This window comes from Elaeis guineensis, chromosome 4, assembly GCF_000442705.2.
Source record: "Elaeis guineensis isolate ETL-2024a chromosome 4, EG11, whole genome shotgun sequence".
NCBI classification, from domain to species: Eukaryota; Viridiplantae; Streptophyta; class Magnoliopsida; order Arecales; family Arecaceae; genus Elaeis; species Elaeis guineensis.
In genome coordinates this window covers 17,219,693-17,234,715 of record NC_025996.2, presented here as the reverse complement: position 1 = coordinate 17,234,715, position 15,023 = coordinate 17,219,693, and the positions used below count along the sequence as shown (strand labels likewise).

Below are 15,023 nucleotides of genomic sequence, written 5' to 3'. Positions count from 1 at the left end.
ATATAATATTTATAGTAATATAAATATAATATTAATATATTATAATATAATATTAGATTATAGTAATTTATTATATTAATATAATACTAATATATATTAATAAAATATTAATATTTTAATATAATAAATTTATTAATATAGATAAAAATATTATATTAGTATAAATATTAAAATAATATTAAAATATAATAAATATTATAATATTAATATTATATTTATATAAATATTAAGATAGTATTTATATAATATTATATCACTATTCAGTATTTTATCTTAACCATCCATTGATATTTTATAAAATTTTAGCTGTTGATCTAAAGAGATATTTTTGAAAAGAATAAAATAACACCACTTTCTATCTCAAAGAAAGTACCAAAATCGACTTCGTCCATGAATTTTTGCTTCTTATAAGATATAAAAAGTGATTTTATATATATATATATATATATTTTTTTTTTTTTTAAATTCAACCAAATAAAAGACCTCCTGTCCACTTTTCAAGAAATATCATTTTTTTCCTCCACTTTCTGTCAACCAAACAGGTTCTTAATTAAATTAATATTTAAATAATTAATATTTGATCGTAAAATATAAATTGTTGCAGGAAAAATAAAACAAGCATGGCATGCCTAATTACTCAATAACAAAACATGTTGTGGATGAGTCTATTGAACTTTAAAATCACTCACGAGCCTTTAAACGTCGTGTCTCTCTATTCATCAATGTTTTCATAGGTCCTAAAAGGGAAGAAGTTATTGGTTAGATCCTTGGCAGACAAGACCGCATTAAATCATATAACCATGTGATTTTAGAGTCAGTCAAGAATTCTTTTTCTCCTTTTTTTTTTTTTTGATAAAAATATCAGGGGCCAATATTTAGAGGCTGCAACCACTCAAAATTCAAAATGTGGGCACCAAAATACACATTTTTTTTCACACATTGGACTGAAAACTCTTAGTTCACGTCCTCTCTGAAAACATTAGATGCAGTGAGAAAAATCTTAAATTTTGCAAGGAGCAATCATCAAAGATTTATTAGAATTTATCTTAAAAATTATACTAAAATTGTTGATAATCGTATATAATAAAAATAAAATATATCAAATAAATATAAAAATAGATAATATAAAAAAATTGGAGAGGTATGCTTGGAATGAGGCATGCAAGTACACAGTCTTATGGATAAATTTGATCCTCCAACAGGTGTATGGCAAGGTTGTCTCGGAAGTACAATGAATCTGACTCAAAATGACTCTTTTAGTTACCCAAGAAGAAGAGAGAGTAAGAAAAAGAGGAGAGAGAAAAAAAGCTCTCCAAAATTTGTAAGAATAGAAAGAAAGACCTTCGGAAGAGAATGTCTACTCATGCAAGGCTTGATCGATCTTGTATCCGAGACCATAGATCTTGAACCTTTATATAAACTTAGTTTAGGTAAACCCTAGAGAGGTCCCTAATGTCCTCAATGGCTATCTCAATAAATGCTTTAATGCCTATCTCAAAAAATGGCCCTAAATGCATAAGATCCAACTGATCCTCAAACCTTTGGACTATAAAATGCAAGTCTACTTGCATTTAAACATACAATGTGGGATTAAATTTAAACCTTTTTCAAAAGAAAACAAGAAAATTCTCTGACAGTCCCTCACGAAATGTTTAAATTTTTAAAGTGAGTAAATCATAAAGAAAACTTCTACACCACCTATACTATATGATAGATAAGGTGTCTAATGGACTTGAATGTCACTTGGTATTGATTGTATTCATTTGAAGGAGTTAATAACCTCCATTAGTGTAAAATTATCTTGATTATAACTTAACTCTCACAAAATGTTTGATTAGGATGGAGGAAGAGAGTCAGTCAAGACTTAAATTTTACAGCTCTTAAAAAGTTATCCAATCAATTCGGTTTTTCAAAGGAGATCTTGCATCCGGTCCATATTGGCATTGTCAGTTCCATACTTAGTATCTAGGATATCCCAAAGTATTTCATTAGTAGTCTTGGTTGGAAGGTAAGCATCATAAAGAGAATTGGATAAAGCACTAAGAATCCTATAACAACAATAAAAGTCTATTTCTTAAGGGTTTTTAGTTTGATAACCAGAAAAACATATTTCTCACAAACTTGTGATAGGGGCTATTTGAGAATTTGGCAAACAAGAAGGTGTTCTATTATGTTATGCAATAACTGAATTGCATAGCTAGCATCTCACTTGGCTTTACCATCTCTTGAAAAATAAGCCATTGAATTTTTCAAATTTGATTTCCTCAAGAGAAGCCATTTTATGGTATACGTGTTGATTAATGGTTCTGCACACACAAGGTTCTTAGGATTTAGTCCTAATTTGTTTAGTATTTCACTAATAGGTTTCAATAAAGTACACCAAATTTTTAAACTTAAAGCTAAAAAAATAATAAATGAACTAATTAAAAGGAGAAAATCTATTACATACATACATATAATAAGGTTCAATTTATTAATTTTATAGATTTAATATGCAACAAATATTAATAATGTTGGTGTTAATATGCCTAGCTACTATTGGAGTTCAAAATTTCATGAGAAACATAAATTTCATCAGTGAAGTTTTTTATTTATTCTAATTTATTATCTTGTCATGTTGAATTTCAAACTAATTGAAAAAAGAGCTATATCTCGCACATCGTATGGAATTGGTGTTAATGGATACTAATATCAATTATGGAAGTTTCTACATGGAGGCTCAACTTGAGCATAATTCTATATTTGTCATGTGAACACTAGTATTAATAATGAGAGTTTTGATAGGTAATCTTTTAAGTTCAATACCTAACATGCAATTTAGCTATTGCAATCTTCTATTCACTAGAGTTTGTCAAATTGTTATACCGTATTTTAAGAATAATTTGGGAAAAAAATTGTACCTTATGTATCATCATATACTAATAATTTAAATGATAACAATAATAGGCTGAGTATTCCAAATTGTATTAAATAATAGTATATATTTCCAATTAATGTAGGATAGTGGTTAAATACTATACACACTTCAATATGTAGGATTCATAATTTTGAAATTAAGTTATTAAAATATAGTAAAGTGTACTATAGTGTTTTTGAACAAAGTATTAAATATTTTATATAAAACAATAATATTATAGTGTGCATAGCAAAAATAACAAAAGAAAACTAATAAAATTAGATTTTTGCACAATTTTCAAAATAGTTGAAATAATGGTTTTAATTTGAAGAAGTATTTTAGAAATTTCTGCGCCATGTTTAGAATATCAGAAATAAGGAATTTATTTTAAAATTTAATTTATATATGAATTTCACAACTGCATATTTTAAGAATTTTATTTTAAAAATCTGAATTAAAGTTTTTCTGGAGATTTCAAAGCAGGTTTTAGCATATTAACTTTAAAATCTAATTAAAAAATTCAAAAGGCCTTTAAAACTAATTGAACTTTTCTTTTAAAAAAATGTGTAGAGAGTGCCACAAAAAATTGTCAATAATTTTTCATTGGTAGAGCCGAGACGAGGAGTGCGGCCTAATTAGGCCTAAAACTCTATTAGTCTACTTGCATTTAAACATCCAATATGAGATTATTAGTTAAAATAGATTTGGACAATATAAGGTACTTAGAGCTTAAAATAAAGAAAAAGAAAGAAATTCAAGAAGATAGAAAGAAGGAAAAATACTACATAGATTTGTATGGTATAGTCATAGGTATACATCCATAGATGAGGATGGAGTAAAGATTCTATTATGATAAAAAAAAGATGGAGTATAGGAATAGAGTTGCCTCTTCGAACCTAATACACCTTGTCTCTCATACTTTCTCAAAATATGATAAAAATTAATATATATTAAAATCAGATTGGGTTTCATATTGTCGAGGCTCTATCCTTATATAGTAAGCGATCGACTTTAAACTTGGGCCTATCAATCCAAGCTTTTTGCTACACCATAAATCTTACAAAAAAATTTTCAATCATTTTTTCCCTTTTTACCTTCAAATTTATCGATTGATTGATAAAGGAGGATGAATCAACGTATTCAAAGTGCACTAAACATTACTAAATATGAGATTTAGATATTTAATTTTTTTAAAAAAATAATAAATTTTTTTAATAAAGATCTTTTTTCTTGTAGATAAATATCATGAAAAAATTGATTAACTATCCTATTGACTAACTTATCTTTATCCATAAAATAAAGAAAAATTTTATCCATCTAGAAAGTGGCCAAATTATTTTTCTATCAATCAATAAAGCAGATATTTAATTTTATTCATAAAATACTCTATCCTTATCCCAATCATCTACTTTTTCAAAATAAAAATATAAAAGATATTATGGATAAATTTTAGCAGCTTATCCAAGAAGATAGTAATGTAAAAAAAAAAATGAGTAATAGATTTTAAAATTATTTTTTATAAAAAAAATATAAATAAATTATTTTTTATATAAATATTGTCTGAAAAATATTGATATATAAAAATATAAATTTTTAAAAAATTTATCTATAAAAGAACATATTCAAATTTTAACCTTTCTTATTATTGAGAAAATTGTGCTTAATTCAGAAGTGTGGCCACACAAAGCAAACCCATCGAACGTATGGTATGCTCTGCCTCTTGGAGTCGACTTCGTTGGTAGGATATTTTCATTTATAAATTCTGAAATGATGGGATCGGATATTTCATCCTTCGTAGGTTTGGAAATTGGGCAAGCCAATTTTCTGAAAGGAGAAACTCGGCAACTGTCTGCCGAGGTCTCTCTCATATCAAGCGATGTGCCAGGTGGACATATGCACGTGGCCAGTTCCTGTCTCCGGTGACACACCGACAGTCTTCCTCATCCACGAGGCAAGAGAGCCGAGCGGGGAACCCGCCTCTTTCCCCAAAAGATAGACGAGAACCGGATAGATAAATCCTTCTTATATTAACCCATAAGATTGGTTTTGTTTTATTTTATTTTATTTAATGAATCCGGTCTTTTTATTGCTTTCTTTGGCGCACTTCCTCGATGCCGCTTTTCCCGTGGTAGCCAAAAAAGACGCGAACCCACTCTCCCATCATCTTCTCGCCCATCATCTCTTCTTATTCCCTCATTCCTTCTCGCTCTCTCCGGTGAATCTCCAACCGCCCCCCCGGGCAATGAACTCCGACGGACTCCGCTGAAACACCGTCGGAGGCCATCCGTCGCGGCGGGGGAGCTGCGCTGTGAGGCGGCCGAGATCCGGAGTATGGGAGGGTGAGAGAGGGAGAGCGGAAGAGGAGATCCGATTTCTGCTAGCCCAGGGATAGGGTCTTGTACTGCTTCACGCTCTCACCCCTCTGTTCTTGTTCGCGAGATTGGTTTCGAGAAATGGAAAACGGGAGGCGGACGCGGCTAGGTTCTTGTGGAGGTTGGTGGCGGTGGCGTGGGTTGCGGGCGTGGCTGCGACGGCGGAGCGCGGAAGGGAGGCGTGGTCCACTGCGGCACGCGTACGCGGCGATGATGTACATGGGGACGCCGCGGGACTACGAATTCTATGTGGCGACGCGGGTGATGATGAGATCGCTCGCGAAGCTCGGCGTCGCCGCCGATCGCGTTGTCATGCTTCAGCCGACGTCCCGATCCGATGGGTCCAAACCATGTGAGCCTTCTCATTCTCACCCCCTCTCTCCACGTTTAAGCTCTCCACCTTTACTTTTCCCCTGATATCCGCATCCCGGTTACATCTGCTTTCTGTTCCGAGTTTTTTTAGGAGCGGATTTAGGTTTTTGCCCACTTTTTTTGGTACATTTTTTTTGTTGGGCGCATGTTTTTCCCCCTTTTTTCCAAACAAAGAAAAATAACGAAGTAGACGCCATGGACATAGGGGCGATTTTTCAAATATATTATAAAAAAAGGGGTTTTGAGGGGTTATTTGCAGCTATCGGACGGTGTGATCCAACGGCTAAAAAGATTATGGCAGGAGGGGATGGCCACGGCTCGATGGATGCCGCCTGATTTGTCTTTTTCGTCTTCGTCTTCGTTTTTTTTTTTTTTGAATTTTACAAATTATATTTTTTCTAATTTGATTAATGGTAGCTGTTTGCCTGCAAGCGGGGAAGACGATGACGAACCAGTAGAGCTATGTCTCGATTACTTTCCCCGAATTACCCGATTATTTTATTCCTTCTCCCATGTTCCCTGCTTTTATTTTCGTTTTTAAATTTTATAAGAAAAATGGCTCTTCGCTTCCGAGTCCGACGATTTTGACTTCTTGTTTGCTTGAAAGCTGAAAATATGAAGACGCGTTCTTTGAAGGAAAAAAAAAAAATTATGTTTCTGAAATCTACCCATAATTTTCCCAGAACAACATAATTGCCAAATCGTACCCGATTTATTGGGGAGAAATTCTCCGTTACTACCCCATGTTTGCGAATTGTACCCCGTTTTTTCACGAAATAACATAATTACCAAATCGTACTCCTTGCATTGGGTGGGGGGTGCATTTCTTCTCAACTACCCGACCGTCCGCAGCTTGCTGGCCACACCAACTGGTTTTTAACCCAGTCTCTGGCTTTCTGCTTTCGGATTGCCAGGAAAGGATAGGGTCCACGTTGTCGTCATATGATGGATCGATTGTTATAAATATTGGACTGGTCGTTCATCTAATGGATCGTCAACAATGTCGGACTGGTGGATTGATAGAATATTCTTTTTATATGAGAAAGAAATGGTCGGATTTGAATGATCCTATTAAATTGAGTTGAGATGGTCGCAGTTAATTGTAAAATCCAATTTTAGTTTCCATTCTAATCTCAATTGATTTGGTTGTTAGAAAATAGTTGGTGCATTTATATGTTCATATCTTTCATGTATTCATGTAACACTAATGTAAGACCATCAATATATGTCAAGATTTATGTCATTTCACCTTTTGAGGGAACTGTAAATCTAATTGAAGTAATCAGCCGAACAAAGGTAAATAATTGTTTTGTTTTATCTAGTTAAATTAAATGTGAAGAAAGCTATTAAAAATAGAATCATATGGAATACAAACCTTGATCTTGGTCTGGTTCGAAGGATGTAAATAGGTGGACCTGTGCATCTAATTTTATATTGATCTTGGCTGGAACTGTTCAAAATCTTGGATATGCGTTGCCCAGATCCAGTCAATGGACATCCATAGATGGAAAGCACAATCTCATGTCTTTTCTTGGACCATTCAAGATCTGGGATACACTTTGCCCTGACCTAGTCCATGGACATCCATAGATGGAAAGCACAATCTCATGTCTTCCCTGTGCAAATTTGATAAATTTTGGCAGTTATAGCCTCTGTGCAAACTTAATAACATAGAGAGAGATTTTAAGTATATTGTTATGCTTTTGCTCCATGCTTGACGATCTATTAATATTACTAGCAAACATAGCTTTTTGGTAGGGATGGCAATGGGTAGGGTTTGGGTCAGGTATTGTACTACCCATCCCCAAATCCGAATTTAATACTCTATACCCAAATCCTATCCGATACTTGATCGGATAAGAAAAGAGATATCCATCCCCATATCCAACGGGTTCGGGAATACCCACGGGTAACCCATTTCCCCATACCCAATCCACACCCACCTCATGCCTATCCCATACCCAAAAAAATAAGCAACCAAAATAATTTTATGCATGTTATCAATCAAAACAAAATTATCAATTCAACATAGAACATAATTTATAAGTTCAGATTTATAGAAATCAAACATAGAAATAGAATTACAATTCAACATAGAACATATAAATAACTAAAATAATTTTATGCATATTATCAACCAAAACAGAATTATCAAAACAGAATTATAAACATATATATTCAGGTATGGGTTCGGGTGTTATTCATACCCGTAGGTTCGGGTCGGGTTCGGATTTGGGTAGAAAACAGCATTACCATACCCTATCCATATCCATACTACAGTTTTTGAATTTTACCCAAATCCGAACCCAAATCCGATCAAATCCTATTTTTCGGGTTTGACCGGATTTGGGTAGGGTGCATACCCATCAGGTCGAGTCGATTTTGCCATCCCTATTTTTTGGTGAGTTAAGACTTAAATCTAGAGGTTGATGAGACTCACAACACTTGAATTTTAATTTGACGATTCAACTTCTTTCTTAGTGCTCAGGCATCTGATGTATTACCAACTCATGTTAACAGGAAGGAGGAGGATGGGTTGAAGGTGGTTACAGTGGAGAACTTGAAGAATCCATATGAGAAGCAGGGCAATTTCAATTCCAGATTTAAACTGACACTTAATAAGCTGTATGCCTGGAGCTTGGTAGCATACGACAGAGTTGTCATGCTTGACTCTGATAACATCTTCCTCCACATAACCGATGAGCTATTCCAGTGTGGGCAGTTCTGTGCTGTTTTCATTAACCCCTGCATCTTCCACACTGGCCTCTTTGTCCTTCAGGTATAACCTCTAATTTTAATTTGCTCCACAGCAAATTTAATTTGACAAGTGTCAAAACTTTCTTTTCCCTTTAGGAATGTGGATCTCATGAACTTATTGGTTTATCAGATTTTTCGGAATAATCAGATAAGTTGCTGTTTGGATTTGTTGGACTTGTATAATTGCATGCCTATGCTTTGCCTTCATATACTTGGGTTTTCTGCTCCAGCTATGGGATGTGCCTACCACTCTGCCTGCATGCCTTTTGGCGCTTTAAGTCTCTGAATTACACTACAAATAAAGTCATTTTTTATAAAAATTTTCCCAACACCAATTTAAAGTGATTGATCATGTGATAATTGCTTACTGTTCGTATAGAATCTGTATGATCAGGTTTTGAATAAGTTTAAGTAAAAATTGCATCCAATTGCAAAATCTTACTTTGAAGGTGAAACATGATCCAAGCTTTAGCATGACAACTTTGGAAGCATGCTTGTCGCACTGACCACAGCCTCCATCTATGGAGGGTGCTGACCATAGGGAGCATAGCAAAGATGAGGGTGGGGGTGATAGTTGGACGGTGAGGGTGGATAGTGGTGGTGGGTGGGGTGCTGTTTTATATAACTTGAAGAATACATAGACTTATGGAGCCATTTGTAAGTTTTGATAGTTATAATATTTAACATGTTAAAAGCCAATAATGGAATCCTACCAAAAAAAGTCAATAACACGATAACTTATTTAGCTATTTCTTGGAGGCACAGCTCAATTTGTTTCTATGAGGGGTTTAAGCACATGGTCATGAGCCAGCTTTGTGCGTGATTTACGCTTTTACTATTATTAGATGATTTTGTTATAGACAAAGTATATTTAGGATATATCTTTAAGGATAGATTTTGTATTTGGTGATTTAGTTTATGCTAGGTGATCTACTAGATGACTTATCGAGTAGCTTTAAAATTCCTTCCACTGATTTTGTAAACAGGGGCAATGCAACTAGTGTTACCTAGGTACCTGGCATGAGTTCCAAGGGCCCAAGTGTCCTTAAATGTCAGAGATAGCATCATCCAAAATCTAGGCACAGGGACAGAATAACATAGATACGTGTATACCTACTGAAAAAGGGAAGAAGAGATATATATTCTATGTAACAGACATTAATAGAAGTCATGAGTTTTTTCAGGTTCACATTAACAGTGCTTAAGATGTGTTTAAATACTTAAGCTGATATTTTGAGTGTGATAGCTTTCATATTTAAAATACAAAGACACTTTGCTTAGAATGTCTAGTATTTGAAACCAAGAGACCTCTCCATTACACTCCAAAAAAAAGTGCCATGTGCCAGCACTTTCTGCTGATATTAGTTAACACTTTGAAATGGATTGACCAATCATGTCATGTTCTGCTTTGCCATGTCCAAGTGTCCCGCAACTCTTCTATAAACTTTAAAAGTGAATGTTGAGGTAACACTTTGAAATGGATTGACCAATCATGTCATGTTCTGTTTTCCATGTCCAAGTGTCCCACAATTCTTTTATAAATTTTAAAAGTGGAATTTGAGGTAACACAGGCTGCAACCATCAATTTGTTTGTTATTTGTATTACAATTGACGGAACAATAACATGAACTTGCAAATTTTTTTCCTGTATCTCTGCTTCCACTCATTTGTAGGCTTAGTGTTACTCCCTTTTGTTGGCTTAAGTTACCTTACGTGCTGCCACAGATTTAATGAATTATTTCTTTAATTGCTTCTATGTCAAATATTGAATGGAGAAGTGTTTTGTATCTAGTCCATATGGCCAAATGTAAGCTTGCCATGAAGATATACCTTTAGCTGTCTACTCTACAAATGAAGACTGCCCAACAAATTCTACATTAAATTGCCATGTTGTGGATTTACTGATATTAACATTTAAATATTCTGAAGAGCCAATGACTTACTTGGCTCTGCTGCCAATGATCCCACAACTGTCAATGATTTACTTGGCTGTGACTTGAAAATCCAGAAAGACTATGAACCACTTATACCCTCTAGGGACTTATGCAACTAACTACTTTCTGGCAAACTTTCCAAGAAAGCATTGCATTAAGAGGGGAATGCGTAGAACAACAGCAATGTGAACTTAATATGTGTCAGTGCATGAAGAAGTCTTATTCATCTTTCAAAAAATAAGATCAAGACTGAAGGCTGTATGCAGGCGTTTGAATTTCAGCAAGTGCCAAAATATCTGGGCTTTCTGCTGATCTATGCTAAGTGTATATGAGAAGATCTACATGACACTAGGAATGTGTTGTGGTGCTGGAGATATGGTGATCCCAGCTCAGAAGAATGCATTCAACCTTGTATTCATCTGGATTTTGTGTACATAACCCTTTCATCCTGTTCTGTTCACCATCCATTTAAAGGTCCTCTTTATGGGTGAATATTTGCATTCAAATTTTAGGGGACTGATAGTGACCATTGTAAACTCATTATTGGTAGACACATGATTGTCAAATAAATCATAATGGAATGAGCAACATTTCAACCTTAGGATGAATATGCATGGGTTGCATAGCCAAAGGTAGCTTTGCAAGTGATAATCTATCAACTACTAAATATTAGGACCAATATTGTAAGTATCAGTATCGTGCCTCATCCCTGTATGTATACACTCCCATCGCCCACCGCCCCCCAACCACACACGCAAAAAAAAAAAAAAAAGAGAGAGAATTTAAAAGAAAAAACAGCCACATACCAGTATAGACACCGATTACTCCATATGGTTTGGTACTTAAAAATGCTGATTAAGACTGATATTCTATGAAGTCTTATCTTTTTAGGATTAATCATGCCCGAAAGATCAGGTTTCATGTACAATTGGTAATCTCTGAAATTAGTATCATCATGCCTATAAATATAAGGCATATGTGTACATTGACTTTAATGCCTCTCAAAAAAAGGGGGTAGCGGTTTGTAACTTAAAAAAAAAAAAAAAAAAAAAAAAAATGCCACTAATTCACCACCATTCCACCAGACATATTTAATACATTAATCATAAGTGAATGTAGTAATCTTGTCATGAAGAAAAAAAATTCTCTAACAAATGAGAGAGATGATGGAGACCCATATGACCTATTGTCATAAGGACAAGTAATTGGTCAGCCTTTTCACACCACTATATGTACCTACCAGCTTAACAGATCTAATTTAAATAGGTTCTTTCTATGGGATTATTATCATCAAGTTCAAGGCGGACTTCTAAATGTGGAATCATTCCAACTTGGCAGTTTGCTGGAATCTGTACGGTGAGGCATAATTAGCAACAAGCCTTTTTTTTTTTTTTGCCTATTTTTGTCCACATTACATTGAATGGTTTTGACTGGTAAAGCTGGTACCAATATTCTGGATGTCAAACTCCTATGCTATCAAACATCTTTATTTGGAGATGAGTTGTTGGATCAGATTAACAGCAGAAACTAAAATATTTAGGAATCCTTTCTGGGACTAGTCTTGAAGGCCACTAGTTGTGCTTATTGAGTGAAAAGATCAAACATTTCTTTAGTTCAAGAACATATTAATTCCACAGAGTCCAAAGAATGAATGCCTTAAATTCAAGAAAAATTTCGCTGATGCTTATTCATGTCCCCTTTTGCTTCTCTCTCTTTCTATAGCTTTCCAGATTCCATTACTGTCATGCACTCTTTTTTCTAAGCTTTTAGGCAACTATGATATTAGAAGAGGGCGAACTATGAAATCTTTCAATTGTAATTCCCTGCTTCATTTTTTTCATTTTGCAGCCTTCAATGGATGTCTTCAAGACATCTCATGAGCTAGCAATTGGGCGTGAGAACCCAGATGGTGCAGATCAAGGCTTTCTTGCCAGTTACTTCCCAGATTTGCTTGATCGGCCAATGTTTCATCCACCAGTGAATGGTACCAAGCTTGACGGCACCTATCGACTTCCTTTGGGATACCAGATGGATGCTTCTTACTACTGTAAGTCTGATAACTGCTGCTTGGTTCCTCTCTTGTCCACCATGTTTCTGTAAATGTCCACTAAATACACTTCGGAAGCTCCTTTGTGATTGTTACCCTTACATCTGACTAAATACTGAGGTTTCTCTTGTCATGCCTTTCTGTAGTTAAATTTTTGGCTTTGCTTTTATAACATATAATATTATTTGTGTGCAGACCTGAGTCTTCGATGGAGCATACCCTGTGGACCAAATAGTGTATCACATTCCCTAGTGCACCATGTTGAAACCTTTGGTACTGGTGGTCCTGGCCTGTCCTACCATTGGGCTTATCATGGCATGAGCAACGTCGAAATACCATAGGGTAAGCAAAAGCAACATCTGCTAGCTTGTAGGCTACACCCGTGCACCTAGGGAGACTGCATTAAAACCAAGCATCTTCCGCTTGGATAGTTTAATCTAGTTATTGAAATCTGAATGGACTTGGCATTAATCAGATTGTGACTTCCCTCTTAAAGAAACTTGGCATGCTTGATTAGGTGTAGTTCTCACAAGTTGTTTCATTCCAAGATTTGTGTGTGAGAATTTTTTTTTTTTTTTTTTGTGAACAGTATGGATCAGAGGTGCCTGTGATACTCATCCAGTCAGTAATGTATATCGGGATCATGGCACTCACTCGGCTGCACGTCCTAGCTTGTCCAAGTTATGTTATAACCGGCGCCCTGAGAAGAATTTTGCTGTTGTACACAGCATGCTCAAGGTGGCAGCAACATGGTCCATATTAGCTGCATACACTGTTCCTTTTTTCTCATTCCCCGAACAGTGCACCCACTTCTGGCTGGTCCCTCTATATGCTTGGTGCGTCCACTCTTGCTTCAGTTGTGATCAATGCTTTCCTGCTGCCGCCACTCCCAGTGCTCACACCCTGGTGGTATACTCGGTGCACTTTTTGTGATGGCATTCCCTTGGTATTCGGATGGTGTTGAGGGCTTTGGCAGTGTTGCCTATGCCTTCTGCTGTGCTCCTTTTGTGTGGACATCATTGATGAAGTAATGGCCTCGTTACAAGTCTTGCTCGAGAGGGAGGCCTCTTTCCAAAATTGGCAGAATCCACACAGCTGCCCGAGTTCAACAAGCTATATTGATAAATGTGGATGAAGTTGCGATGGAGGTGATCAGATCGGCAATCTCATACATCTGATGATTTTGGCTGTTTGCTTGTCTCAGCTTTGTGACACTATGAGCAATTATTTTTTATTTCAATACCATACGAACAGGACTTCTATGGCAAGAATTGGGGATTGCAGTATCCTTCAGGAGGAGAGGAGGGAAATTGGAATGGGTTATTCTGGTTCTGGTAAAATAGAGAATTTTTATAATTCGTTTATTTTCCTCCTCTTGATATGGAAAAAATTCTCGCATGGATATTAAAGTATTAGGTTTTGTCAAGTCCCTTGATCCAAGATTTAATCTAACTGTACTTGTACCAAAAAATTTCGGAGCCCTTTGCAGCGACTGTGTAGGTATTAAATTAATGATTTCATTCTATAAGTTTTGGATGGGTAAGATTAATCCTCCTCTCTGCAATAAAGATTCACCTGACTAGGGTCCACACAAATCGACCCACGTTACACAGCTAAGAAAATATGCAAGGCAATAATGTATCCAATGTAACGCAAGATATCTGGTGGTTGTGTACTGTTTTTCAGCCTTTATTAGATCAATTGCAGCCTGATCAAATTGGAATTGGGCAATTGCACTGATTCGGCTGCACGCGTTGTTCCTATACAGAAGTTGGGCTCTCTGGAACGGGCTAGTTGCAGTGTATGATCGTATACCTTTTTAGTACAGCCAGATTGTCAGCATTACATGTTTATTATACATTTAATTTTAGAAAAAGAAACATAGCAGCTAGAACAGAATTGTTAAGAACTGTCCTCATCTTGATGTCTTGACATTGGAATATCCATGTATTATGCATAACTTCCCGTGTTCTGCATCAATTTGCAATTGCTTGGTCCGCTGTTTGGAGACGAGAGGAAGTTAATAGAATATCCATCTCAGCTCAAAAAATTGATTTCTTCGTTAAACTTGACATCGAAATACTACCATGTTTCTACAAATATGTTTTAAGGCAATTTAGATGCCTAGAGATTTCCATCAAATTATTTTCAACGGACAACCGTCGATTGATGCTCTGCATAGGGTGGGAAGTTTATTTTGATGAGATGGGATTCTCTGTGGTATTTTTTTGTTGTGTATGATTAGATACCGAACAGCTATCCAAACTGCCTAAATATTTTTAAAATTTATATATTTTTTTTATTTAATTTTTTTTTGACATGCCTACATAAGCATACTAGCATTTTACGGTAGCATTTTACGATATTTTTTAAGTACCACAAAGAAACTGGCCCTATCAAAATCTCCTAACCATTAAAAAAATATCCTAGTGTGATCAACTAAACACCAAAAGTCAAGCTTGTGTGATAGGCTATTTCTAATCATCTGTTTTAAAATGTTCTTAGTTTCACGCAGATGTCTGATGCTTTTTTTAGTTGATTATCAGAGACTACAGGGAGGGTTTTTTCTTTCCTACGCAGATCTGCTATGGAGAGTGATCGCTACCTTGTTTTTCTGTGTGAAACTTAAATACGAATCCGATGGA

At 35.3% G+C, this 15,023-nt stretch overlaps 1 pseudogene; it reads left to right on the top strand.

Annotated features, from left to right (window-relative positions):
- The first annotated feature begins 4,850 nt into the window (after nt 1-4,850).
- On the top strand, nt 4,851-13,973 carry LOC140857178 (putative glucuronosyltransferase PGSIP8; annotated as a pseudogene).
- Nucleotides 13,974-15,023: the final 1,050 nt, after the last annotated feature.